Raw genomic sequence first — 12277 nt, forward strand, 5'->3', positions numbered from 1 at the left:
TTCACTGCCACGTGGAATTCAGGCACCAGCTTCAGCTCCTCCTGGGCCTCACGTTTCAGTCCCTGCTGAATTTGGGGGGGCTGAGAGCAGCATGGGGGCTGCAGCATCCCCACAGACCCACCCCATTGCACCTCTGGGACACAACCCCCTGTAAAACCCGTGGGCAGGCGGCTGCCTGCTCTCATCCTTCATCCCAGACCTGGTTTGCATCACTGTGCCCAGAAATCCAGCTCAGGGAGCCTGGGAGTGAGAACAACTGAGCACCCCAATTCCTTGCTCCGTGTTAGAGCCTCAGTAGGGCCCAAAGGGGAAGGGAAGGGTGGGAAGCACTCGCAGCTTCCCCAGCACACGATCCCCAGCACACCCAGTTGTGGAGTGAGGGGTGAGAATGGGGAACTGGGGGCAAGAGACGCTGACTCCAGGCAGAATCTCTTCTCCAGGCCAGAAATCCCCAGTTTTATTCATTGAGAGAACTCTGATAAGAGCTGGAGTGGGAGGGGGGAGAAGCTGCTCCTGAGATACAGATCTGGTCACACAGTGTGTGACCGCTCCAAGCACATCTGATCGCTCCAAAGTCACACATTCCCTCAGTCACAGCAGCCAGCCAGGGCATGGGGACCCCTCTGTGCTGGCACAGGGGATGGATTCATTCCCTCCTGGTGTTCTATCCATCCCTCCTGGTGTTTCACCCGTCCCTTCTGGTGTTTTCTAAACCTGACGCCGTCTCCGAGCAAACACGGAGTGGGAGCTGAGCTGCCTGAATGAGAAAGGAATTCAGCCCTTGTTCCCTTCATGGGGAAGTAAAGCTCAGCGAGGCAAAGGTAACAAAAAAACCCCACTTGAGATCCCCAATCATTAACAGAAATACATAACCAGAAGGGTTTCAAATGATTTCCTGCTCAAGCCGGACTCCAGGCCGGCTCTGCTGATGACAGGTCCGGCTCCAGCCCGCGGAGGTGGAGGGAGCCCAACTCCCTGCTCTGGGTGAGGTGGATTTTATCCACGCACAGCGAGAGCCACAGGGACCAGCCCAAGGCTCCGGCTCCTGCTTGGCAGGGAAATGCTTTTTCACTTCATCCTTGCCCAGCTCTTCACCTTCCAACGGCTTATGTTCCCATCGCTGCCGGAGTCAAAGTCAATGATGATATTGTCTTATGAAATCAGACCTTCCCTCCACAGAGAAATATGACCCCGCTGAAATAGTTTTATCGGATCTTATGGAACGTTACTCTCAAGAGTAATTCTTCCAGTTGTCTCCAGGTGGAATAGCTGTGGTTGCAGACACACCTCTCTTTGTTCGCCGAGCCGCTCGCCGGTGCCAGGCCAGGCCAGGCCAGGGGATTCCTGCTGCTCACATTTTCTGGAGTGTCACTCTTTGCCTGCTGCAGATTAACAAACTCATTCCCACACGGGCACGGGAACAATCCCGGGGTGCGGGAGGTGCGGGGGCAGCCACCCTCTCCCCTCTCCTTTGAGCTGAGAAGCTCAGGACTAAACATAAGCCCCGTGTTTACACCAAAGCAAGTACCACGAGGCAGCAGAACGGAGGAAAAGCATCTGGGGAGATTTCACATCTTGGTTGTTATCAGAGCAACACACGGGGACAGCTCAGCCCCAGATTTCCTGGAGGGCTCACGTGCACCCCAACCACCCCGTGGTGTCACCAGCACAGAATCACTGAGGCTGGAAAACACCTCCCAGCCCATCGAGTCCAGCCTGTGCCTGATCCCCACCTTGTCACCCAGCCCAGAGCACTGAGTGTCACATCCAGTCCTTCCTTGGACACCTCCAGAGGTGGGGACTCCACCACCTCCCTGGGCAGCCCCTTCCAATGCTTTACATCCCTTTCCATGAAGAAAGGGAGCACAATCCTCACCTCAACCCAGTCCCTCCACCCCCTGCTCACCCCGCACACAACGAAGCCCCGGTTCCAACAAGCACTTGCTGCTGTTACAAAGCAGCTGTGAGCATTGAAAGCTTTATTTTTAACATCACTAGTCCCCCACCCCAGTCAGGAAATCATTGCTGCTGGACTAAGCTGGCACCAAAAAGGCAAAAAAAAAAAAAAAAGAAAGCCGGCCCTAATTTAATATTTCTGGAACATCGATTCCTTCACTTCATCAAGGAATTAAGAGGAATGTTGCAAAAGCCTGATAGAGCAGCGGCCAAAAAACAGACTAAAGCCACAGGCAGGCAGCAGGACCCCAGCACCACCTCATCCTTCATCCCAGACCTGGGTTAACACCTCTGCACCCAGAAATCCAGCTTGGGGAGCACAGGGGGTGGGAATAGCTGAGCAACCCAGTTCCTTTCTCAGTGTTACACCCTTAGTACAGCCCAGTTGCTCTCTCCACCTCAGTTCCCATCCCAGGGGTTAATCACTCCTCTGCCTCCAAAGGTTATTGTGGAAATAAACATGATTGGAATGGCAAGGTGCTGGGATACCATGGGAATGGGGCCACAGAGGTGCTCAGAGCAGGCAGGCTGTGTACAGGTAAAACAGCCCAGGGCTGGTGGTATCCTGGCACCCACTGCACACCCCGGGATGGGGCATTACAGCTCACAGAGGGAATTATCCTACTATTGCACTGGCATAAAAATGGGCCCTGCTACAGCCAGCAGGGCCCATTCATCCAAACAGGGCAGAGCATTCCAGTCAGGAAGCAGGAGAGGATGCGCTTCCAGCTGGGATGGAGCCATCCCCCGCTCACAGAGCCGCTGGTGTTCCCCCCGGAGAGGCGGCTGACACTCGCCCATGAGCGGGATTACTGAGCCTTCCCTCCACACAGCTCAGCTCTTTGGGCAGCCAGAGATGGGATCACTGACAGCCAGACCCACGGGATTGAGCCGAAGTGGAAATGCTCTCATCCTCCCGCTGCCATGATTTCAGTGCTGAGCAATGCCGACCTCCCTGGCACCCAGGTCAGAACAGGCACATGTCCAGGCTGAGGAACGAGTCCTGATCCAGGTCTCCTGGGACAGATTCCCTCTCTCCCACCTCTGAGCCGTCCTGACACCCTGCTCCCCATCCCCACTGCTGGGATACACCAGGGATGGTCAGACGTGCCCTGTGCCCCCCTCCACGACCAAATCCACCTGTGGGAATAGCTGGGTGATGGGGAACTGGCAGGTCACAGGCCAGATCCAAACCACCCCCCGGCACCACACAGACACAGGGGAGAGCTGAAGGCACCCAGAGCCTGCCAGGCCCTGCTGCAGCTCTCCCCTTTCCCCCTCCCACAGCTCCCAGCTGATGTTTGGAAAAATTCCCAGCTGGTCCTGCTGCAGGAAGGCTCGTGATGTCGGTGGCGAGGCCGATGCAGCCCCCGGGCAGGTCAGAGCCGCGTGTGGCGCAGCCGATGCCGCCGGCTCCAGCACTCGGCTCTGCGGCCACATCCGCCCACGGAAAGCACCCGGAGCTGACACTCCTTCCCTCTCCACAGCTCAGCCCAAACCACCCCCCGGGGCCTCCTGACCCCCATCATGCCGGGAAGTGTTATCCCCCATCTCCCGGGGAAGGACGCCGGCAACCCCAGCGCGTGCTGGCGGTGTCCCGAGGACGCTGGCGGCCCGGAGGCACTGGAGCAGGGAGGGGTTCCTGGCGTGCTCTCTACGCTGGAATTGCACAGGGAGGGTGATTCAGTCGTGCCTTGCAAGCTGCAACCGCTGCACATCCGCACTGCTTCCCCCGGAACGCCGCGGAGAAAGCGGCGACGAGGGGGAACGTGGCACCTCCCGCCCCATGGGATGCCCAAAGGCACAGCCTGGAGGGGAAGGGTCCTGCAGCCTGGGCTGGGGCACTGCACGAACCCTCCAACGCCAACACGGACCGTGGGCGCTCAGGGCAGCTCTCCCGGGCACTGAATCACAGATTATCACACGGGGATATCTGATGGAACAACGTGGTGACGGATCCACAGCTGGCACGAGCTGCAGGGCGTGCTGTGAGGGACAGCGTGGTGAATGTGCTGCAGGTCCCCGAGCTGCCACCCTGACGGGCAGTGACTTCGCATTTTGAGGATTAGCTGGTGAATGTTACAACTCCCGGGGAAAAAAAAAAAAAAAGAAAAAGAAAAAAAAAAAGGGAAAAATAGGGCTGGCAGAGCTGCTGGGGGCGTTCCTGCACCGCGAACAGGAACATCACATGCTCCGGCACATCTCATTTTTTCTGCTCAGGTTTCAGCGTTGGGCCGTGGCAGCGGCGTCCACACACGGCAGGATCTGATGGACCAGCTCAGGAAAGAGCTCAGGCTCTTCCCAAGACCCTCCTGCCTTTCCACAGCCACTCCTCTCCTATCATGGATCTCCGTGTGCTCTTCCAAGCAGGAAACGTGCCTGCATGCGGTCTTGGATGCCTGGAAATTCACTCCCTGGGGCAAATCAAGGAAGAAAGTCCCAGCTGACAGCATCCTGCTGCACTTGGGTGCCGTAAAAGTGGCCTCTCCCTTGGCAAAAGCACAGAGAAATCCCTGCCAGAGGTGCCTGCAGGGAGGGCAGTGGTGCTTGCAGGACAGGGATGGTGTCCCTGACAGCGTGGGGTGGGAGAGGCTGAGCGTTTTTGGGGTGATACCTCCAGTGATTGCTGCCTCCTGGGACACCAGTGCTGCAAACTGAGTGCACTGAGGAGACGAGCATGACCAGACATGCCACCACCCCATCACTGAGCCCACAGAGCCCCCAGAACATGGCCCTGGGGTGGCACAGAGAGGGGCACCTGGAGCACCTTCCACTGCAGGTTTGTCCCGGTCAAGGTGGCGGGGACGTGGCCGGGCTGTGGAGGCAGCACCCACAAACGGGGTGAGGGCCATATCTGGGGCAGGAAGGGCCACACCTGGAGCAGGCAAACACCCGGCCCAGGAGGAGGAGGAGGAGGGGGGGGGGAAGGAGGAGGCAGTGGCTGGCGTCCCTCCAGATCTCCCTCAGCCCCAGTGACCTTCTGACTCAGCGGAGAGAGAACCTACCCAGTGAACCGGCACCAGCCCTCGGGGCAGGGGCGAGATCACACCAGGGACTGCTGGATCCGGCCTGCTGCCACCACAGCGATGGCCACCACAGCCAGCACAGCCCCCATGGCCACCAGGGCTACCACCTCTTTCATCCCCTTCAGCCACTTCTGCTGCCACCACGGTCAGCACCTCTGCCCCTCCTTGGCCACTGTTGTGTCCCCTCTTTAGCCATCCCCATGGCCACCACCTCAACTCCTTTTCAGCCACCACTGTGACTGCTCTTTGGCCACCTCCAGGGCCAGCTTCTTCCTTGGCTTCTTCCACTGTAACCCCTCCTTGGCCACCTCCATGGCCACCACCTTCAGCTCTCCTTGGCCACCTCTACGTCCAACACTTCTCCTTCGCCACCTCCATGGCCACCCCTGTGACTCCTCCTTGGCCACTGCCATGACCCCTCAGCCACCACCTTGCTCCCTCCACAGCCACCACCCAGACCCCTCCCTGCCCACCTCCACGGCCACCACGCTCACCACACTCCTCGCCCACCACCTTGCCCCCTCCTTGGCCACCATTTTGCCCACCTGACACCCCTCAGCCACCACACCCCAACACCTCCTTGCCCACCTCCACAGCCACCACTCAACACTGCCACCACTGCGACAGCACCGTGGCCACCACTGTGACCCCTCCTTCGCCACCATCCTGGCCACCACCTCGACACCTCCTTGCCCACCACGCCGACTCCTCCTTGCCCACCACCCCGACACCCCACTGCCCACCATCCCGACCCCTCCTCGCCCACCTCCACAGCCACCACCGTGACTCCTCCTTAATCGCCACCGTGGCCACCTCCCCGGCCGCTCCTCACCTGGTCCCTCGGTGCCTCCCGCGGTGTCGCCGTCCTTGCGCTGCCGCCGGCGGCCCCGGAGCCAGCTGAAAGCCCTGCGCAGCGAGTTCGCCCGGGCCTTCTTCCGCCGGGGGGGAGCCCCGGGATCCCCCTTCGCTGCCGCCGCCGCCCCGGAGCCGCCGCCGCCGCCCCGCTCCCGGTCCCGCTCGGCTCCCGCCGCAGGTGCAGCCCCGGCGGACATGGCCGCGGGCAGCGCCCCGCACCGCCCCGCACCGCCCCGCACCGCCGGCAGCCGCTGCCCATAGGGCCGGGCCCGCCCGGCTCAGCTCGGCTCGGCTCGGCTCGGCTCCCGCTGCAGCCCCGGCCCCGCTCCGGGCTCCCGCCGAGCGCCCGGCGCCGACGGAAAGTTTCTTACGAGGCGGGGCCGGGCTGCGGGAGCTCCGCCCGCACCGGCCCCCGCCCACACCCCCCCTCCCGCCCGCAGGTGGCCCCGAGCGGGGGGAGCGGGGACCGTCCCCTCGATGTCACCGCGGTCCCCTCCCGCGGCTGCCGGGGGTCCCCGAGATGTGCCGCCCACCCCGCGGTGGGTCCCGGCTTTGTTCCCTGGGGACCCGCACCCCGCGCGGGGGGGCGGTGCGGGGCCGGCGGGGGCTGATCCCACCCCTCGGGACCCTCCGTTTCTCCTCCCCGAGGTGCTGAGCGTCAGCGGGAGGAAACGGAGGAAAACAGGGAAATAACATCCGAGCGGGACCGGAGCGAGGAATTCCAGCATCGTCATCCCCGGAGCGGCGTCCCGCTGGTCTCCGGGGGGACTGTCCCTGTCGCTGTCCCTGTCCCCAGGAGAGGAGCCGGGGCTGGCAACCGTGTCCTGCCCTTGCCCTGCCACCCCGCAGCCACCAGCGGTCCCTCACCTGGCGGGCCCGAGGGTGACATTTGCCATGTCACCGCCAAAGGCAGCGCCCAGGGGGACACGGTGCTCCCCGAGCTGGGCACACCTGAGGGCACTGACACGCTCCCTGCAGCCCGTGCCACGCTGCTGTTTGTTGCTAATAATAAATCAGCTCCTGAAAATGGAATGACACGGGGCAGGGAGGGAATTCAGCTGCTTGATGTGGCTCTCCCAGCCTCTGCCTGCGGCCGAGAGCACACCAGGAGCTGCCTGGGAATGGCAGAGGCCCTCGGGAAAGATTTCACTGCTTGGTACAAGCTGGCATTGTTCAGGAGCATGACCACACAGATCTGATTTAGATTAGATCTTGGGAATAAATCCTTCCCTGTGAGGGTGGGGAGGCCCTGGCACGGGTTGCCCAGAGAAGCTGTGGCTGCCCCATCCCTGGAGGTGTCCAAGGCCAGGCTGGACAGGGCTTGGAGCAACGTGGGTTAGTGGAAGGTGTCCCTGCACAGGGCAGGGGAGCGAAACAAGATGAGCTTCTGCTGTAGAGTTCCTCTACAGCTCAAACCATTCCACGATCTTGTGATCCAGCTGGGAGGGGACAACGGGATGCACAAGAACGTGGGCCAGAGGTGCAGCACATCCTGGCGGTGAGCGGGTCAGTGACAGGACACGTAGCAAAGCCAGGGGAACCATCCTATCAAGAACCCAGGTGGTTTCTGCTGCATTTCCACGCTCCTGGCTCAGAGGGGTTTGGGTCCCCGAGTTTCCTGTTGTGAGAAGCTGCATCGCTGTGTTTCAGCCGCATCCTTCCCGGACGCTCACAAGGGCCTGGCCGTGTGCCCGGAGGTGTTTGCCAGCCACTGGAAATGACTAGAAGGATTTATAAAGCATCCACAGGCTTCCCAGCCCATTGCTGTCTCCTGTGGGATTCAGGCACTGGTACCACGTAGCCCATGGGCTGTGCCGACCTGAGCATCCTGGGCATCCCAGTGGCACCAGTGACCCGGGATGGGGAGGCAGCGCCAAATCCAGGGTGATACCTGCAGGAAAGCTGGGGCTCGCTGTGCTTTTGTGTCTCTGCCTCCTATTCCCTCCCTTCACCTCCCTGAACCCCAACTCCAGACCTAAATGAGCACTGAGAGAGTCGGACACCAATTTCCTGGCACCCCCCTGCCCCCTGTGATCCCAGGGGAACAGCTCCTTCCCAGGGTGAGGGCTGAGCACGTCACTGCTCCCCAGGGCTTTGCTGACCCACGTTGAGCTGAGCAGTGCTGAGCAGAACCTAATCCCCAGTTAAGGCCTTTGTGTTGATTTCTTCTGCCAACTCCAACTTCTCAGTCATTATCCTTCCAAAAAAATCCCCTTTTTCATATCTTGCCCCTCCTCGGATGGCAGCAGAACCAGTTTGAAAAATATTTTCGCACACAGTCATGGAGCATTGTCCAAATAATCACAGCGAGAGGGAGAGTATCAGTTACCCTCTGGGGAGAGGGAAGTAGAGGAGGAAGGTGAAGAGGAAGATTGCCTTCATCTTTCCTTCTCTTACAGTCCTAGTACTAGAGAAGAAGGAAATTCCAGGAGCTTCCTAAAGAACCATCCCTTCGTGCAGGGCCCTGGAAAGCTTCCCCCCCTCTCAGAGAGCCCCAGGGCCAGCAGTGTGTGGGGTACCCAGCTGGGTGCAGGATACTGGGAGCCTCACAGGGAGAGCAACTGGCTGGAGCTCAGCTCCTGGGAGATCCAGGCACAGGGGAGGGGAGGCAGAGAGGCTCCCATGTCCCCAGGAGCCCCCCATGTCTGATCCCTGGGAACTGAGATCTCGAGTGTCACCTGAGGGTGATAAAACACGTCAGCTCCTGCTCCAGCATCACGTGTCCCAGCAGCCACAGGAGCTCCTCGTGCCAGGGCGGCCTCGGTGCAGCCGGTGCCTTGGGGTGTGCTCAGCCATCCTCTGGCCCAATTTCCGTTGCCTGGCTGGGACACTGAGCCCTGGCTGCTCCCTCATTACTCATTAACACCTCCATCACACACAGGTAGCCGGGACAAGGTCCTCCCACATCCGCCCCGGCCCCTTTGAGCCCCGTGGGTGCCGCTTCCCATCCTGCTGCACCCCGTGTGGGAGCTGCTCCCTCCAAATCCCTTCTGCAGGAACCAGAGCCGGAGCTCCTACTCTCTGTTTCTTGCCCCAGGATATGGAAAAACCCAGCGCGGGCGCTCAGGCAGCAGTGACCCCGCCAGCGATCGTTGGGATGTGGGGACTGGCTGTTGTGATGCTGGAAATCAGCTCAGTTGTAAAAATGGGGGATTTAAAAGGATGTGCGGGATGCAAATGTCATGGGAAGAATGGAGGCAAAGGGTTCCTTGCTGAAGTGCCAGGCACAGGGAGATGGATGAATAAATAGCAGAGATCACTCTCTGCCTGAATCCCTCGTGCTGGAAGGGACAGCTCTGTCACAGCCCAGGAGCGTCACCCCTGTCTGTGGTGTCCTGGCCTGGTGCCCACAAGAGGCATCTCCTACTCCTGTGTGAGCATCCTGATCCAAAGGGAAAAGCCTGCAGGAATGTCAGCACGGCCTCGCTGCCCAGCGTGCGGGATGTCACGGACACATTGGATGATCTGCCCCATAAGTGCCCCACAGGCTGGAACAGGCGTGATGGGGCTGACTGCCAGTGGCAGCCCCAGACCTGGGGTGTGAAATCCCCCCAGGGGTGGCACGAGGGGCACATGGACACACCGGGGGGCTGGGGGAGCTGCCGTGGGAGCTGCCAGGACAGGCAGCCTTGAGGCAGATGTTTAATCCCAGTGTCTGGGCTGAGCAGAGATAAAGCTGAAGGGGCACAGTGTGGGACTGGCCGTGCTGGGGGGGATTTTGGTGCTCAGTCCCTGCAGCCAGACCCCCCATCTGACCCTGCTCTGCTCCACTGCCTGGGCCAGTGTATCCCTTGGGAGCAGCCGTGGCAGGAATGGTGCTTTCCTCATCTCACTCCCTGCAGGGAAAGCAGGACCCAGTACCCAGATAAGTGGGAGCCGCTGGCGCCTGTGGCACAGGGACACGGTCTGGCCCTGCTCCCACGGAGCTCCCAAGGTCCCTGCAGAGCAGACGGTGCCTTTGGACTCTCCCTTTCACCCCTGCCTCAGCTGGGCACGTGCCCACACTGCACTCTTCTTCCTTCTCCTCCTCCTTCTCCTCTTCCTCATCCTCCATCCCTGCTGGGTGACCTCACCTCCCTCTCCAGGATCTCCCTCGAGCCTCCTCGCCTGGGCTGGTGCACTGGGAATTTTGAGATGGGTCCGTGGTGGGTGCATGATGAGCCCCCAGGTGCTCCCAGGACTCGGCAAATGGAGCCAGGGAGAGCCAGGAGTGAGGGCACTGTGCTGGCAGGGCTGCCCAGGATCACCGCTGCCTAATCCCACTGGGATCTGGGCAGGTTGGACACCCCACGGTGTCGCCGGCACTGCCAGAGCCTCTGGCTGAGGAGGGCCCAGAGCTAGGCAACTTCCCTGGTACCTCCAGCCTGTCCCTAAAGATTGTGTAGGGACAGCACAGGGACAGAGCCAGCGCTTGCTGTGGCAGTGCCACGGTGGCAGTGCCAAGATGGTGGTGCCAGGGTGGTGACGCCGCAGTGCCAGCCCCGTCCCTGCCCTCGGGCAGATCTGCCCTTCATGCATGAAGGAAAAATCCACCAGGAAGGGAGACACAGCCCCAGGTCACTACAGGGCAGTTGAAGTGCCCCCAGCTGCTCTTTGCTCCCCACAACCCCCCTCAGCCACTCGCCGGGGCCGTGTTGGCGGCGCAGCGACCGAACCCGCTGCCGCTTATCCCGGCAGCCGGAACACTCCGTCTCTCAGACTCCCTCAAACTCTCTCCTGCCTTTTGCTTCCCCTCTGGCAGCGTTGATAACTCCCCTCCAGCTCTGTTTACCGGAGCAAAGTCCGCGCTGTTTGGCCGCCCACGGCGTCTCCCCGCACGGTCCTGCCCCAGCCCGTGCCCGCGGCCGCCGGGCTCTGCCGAGCGCTTCTGGGTCCGGCCGTGACACCGGAGCCGCCCGTTGCCTGGTTATATCCACAAAACATCCCCGTGCCGGGGCCTGGGCCGGGGTATCCGCTTACGGAGCACAGAACAGCTGAGCCTCTTCACTCCCCACCCTGCCCTTGGCAGCTCATCACACGAACCCCCAGCGCCGCTGCCATCGTCCCCTCCAGCCCCTACAAGGGGTTGTTGGACCCGGCCCACGTGATGTGCAGGTTTTTTCCCCCTTGGCAGTTTCAGCTCTGGATGTATATATTTATACACCCAACTTGTGCGAATTAACAGCATTCCTCTCCGATTGAGTCAAAAATAGAGGCGCTCCTTGGAAAGAAAAGAGAGAGAGAGAGAACGAGAAGGTGCGTCGTGCTGAAAAAAGCAACGGGGTCCAAAAAAAGAGAGGAAAAAAAAAAAGAACCACTGAAATCTCCCTTTTCCTTTTAAAGCTCTGTTCCCGAAGGATGGACGGGCGCTGTTATTTTAAACCTGGTTTCGGCAGCCCCCGGCGAGCCACGGGCAAGGTGTCGGTGACGCGGGGACAGGGTGGCACGGGGTGGTGGTGAGGGCTGTGGTGTGTGTTGCTGGGTGATTTTGGGGCACGTAAGCTGGCGACTTCCTGAGAGGCGAGTGCCAACTTCCTGAGCGCGGCAGGAGCGGGCGCGGGCGGAGGTAGGATGGGGGGGCAACGCCATGAGGGGTGGGGTGGCCCAAGTGGTGAGCGCGGGCTGAGGCACCCATGCCAGCTGGGCAATTTGTATCTAAAATGTGTGTTTTATGTGAGCACATGCTGGCGCTGTGAGGGCCAAAGGGTTGGTTTAGGATCCACAGAGCGGGGAGGACGGGGGTGGGCACCGCTGTGGGGATGGTGGGTGGGCAGAGGTGGAAAAATAAGTCAGTGGGAGCAGAGTGAGGGCAGAGTCACTGCTGGACACCCAGGAGTGTGACCATGGCCACCATGGGGCTTTGAAGAGTGAAACACCACCTTCTCCATCCCCAAAACAGAGGGAAAAGGGATCGGTTGTGGGCGGAAGGGGAAGCGGAGGCCGCGCTCTGCCATTACTGGGGTGTTTGCAGGGCCAACCTGAGGCATCTAAAGAATCCTGAGATACTGGTGTTTAAGACACTGATAATCAATACTGAGGGGATTGTAACACCGTGCTCCCAGCACCCTCCCTCACCCGTGTACAGAATGAGGCCCTGGCATTTGCATCCTCTGGCACTTCCCCTTCCATCAAAGATGAACCTCCACAGCCCCAGGGGACCCCTCCCGGGCACCCCACTATCCCCATCCCAGCCCACCCCCATCCTGCCCAGGACCCCGGCGGGATGGGGACCTGCAGATCCCAGGAAAGGGCCGCGGGAAGGGGGGGCTTCGAGGCTGCACAGAACAAACCTCCACCATAAATCACGGGTGGGAACAGCCGGAGCGGGTGGGGGGCTGCGGGGACTGCTCCCTAGGGATGGGGGCTGGCTGCAGCCAGTCCCTGCGGCTGCCTCTGCCAGGGATGCAGACAGCCTGGCCTTCCCCGCCCTCCTCCTCCTCCTCTTCCTCCTCCTCCTCCCC

Source organism: Chiroxiphia lanceolata, chromosome 24 (assembly GCF_009829145.1).
Source record: "Chiroxiphia lanceolata isolate bChiLan1 chromosome 24, bChiLan1.pri, whole genome shotgun sequence".
Classification (NCBI taxonomy): Eukaryota; Metazoa; Chordata; class Aves; order Passeriformes; family Pipridae; genus Chiroxiphia; species Chiroxiphia lanceolata.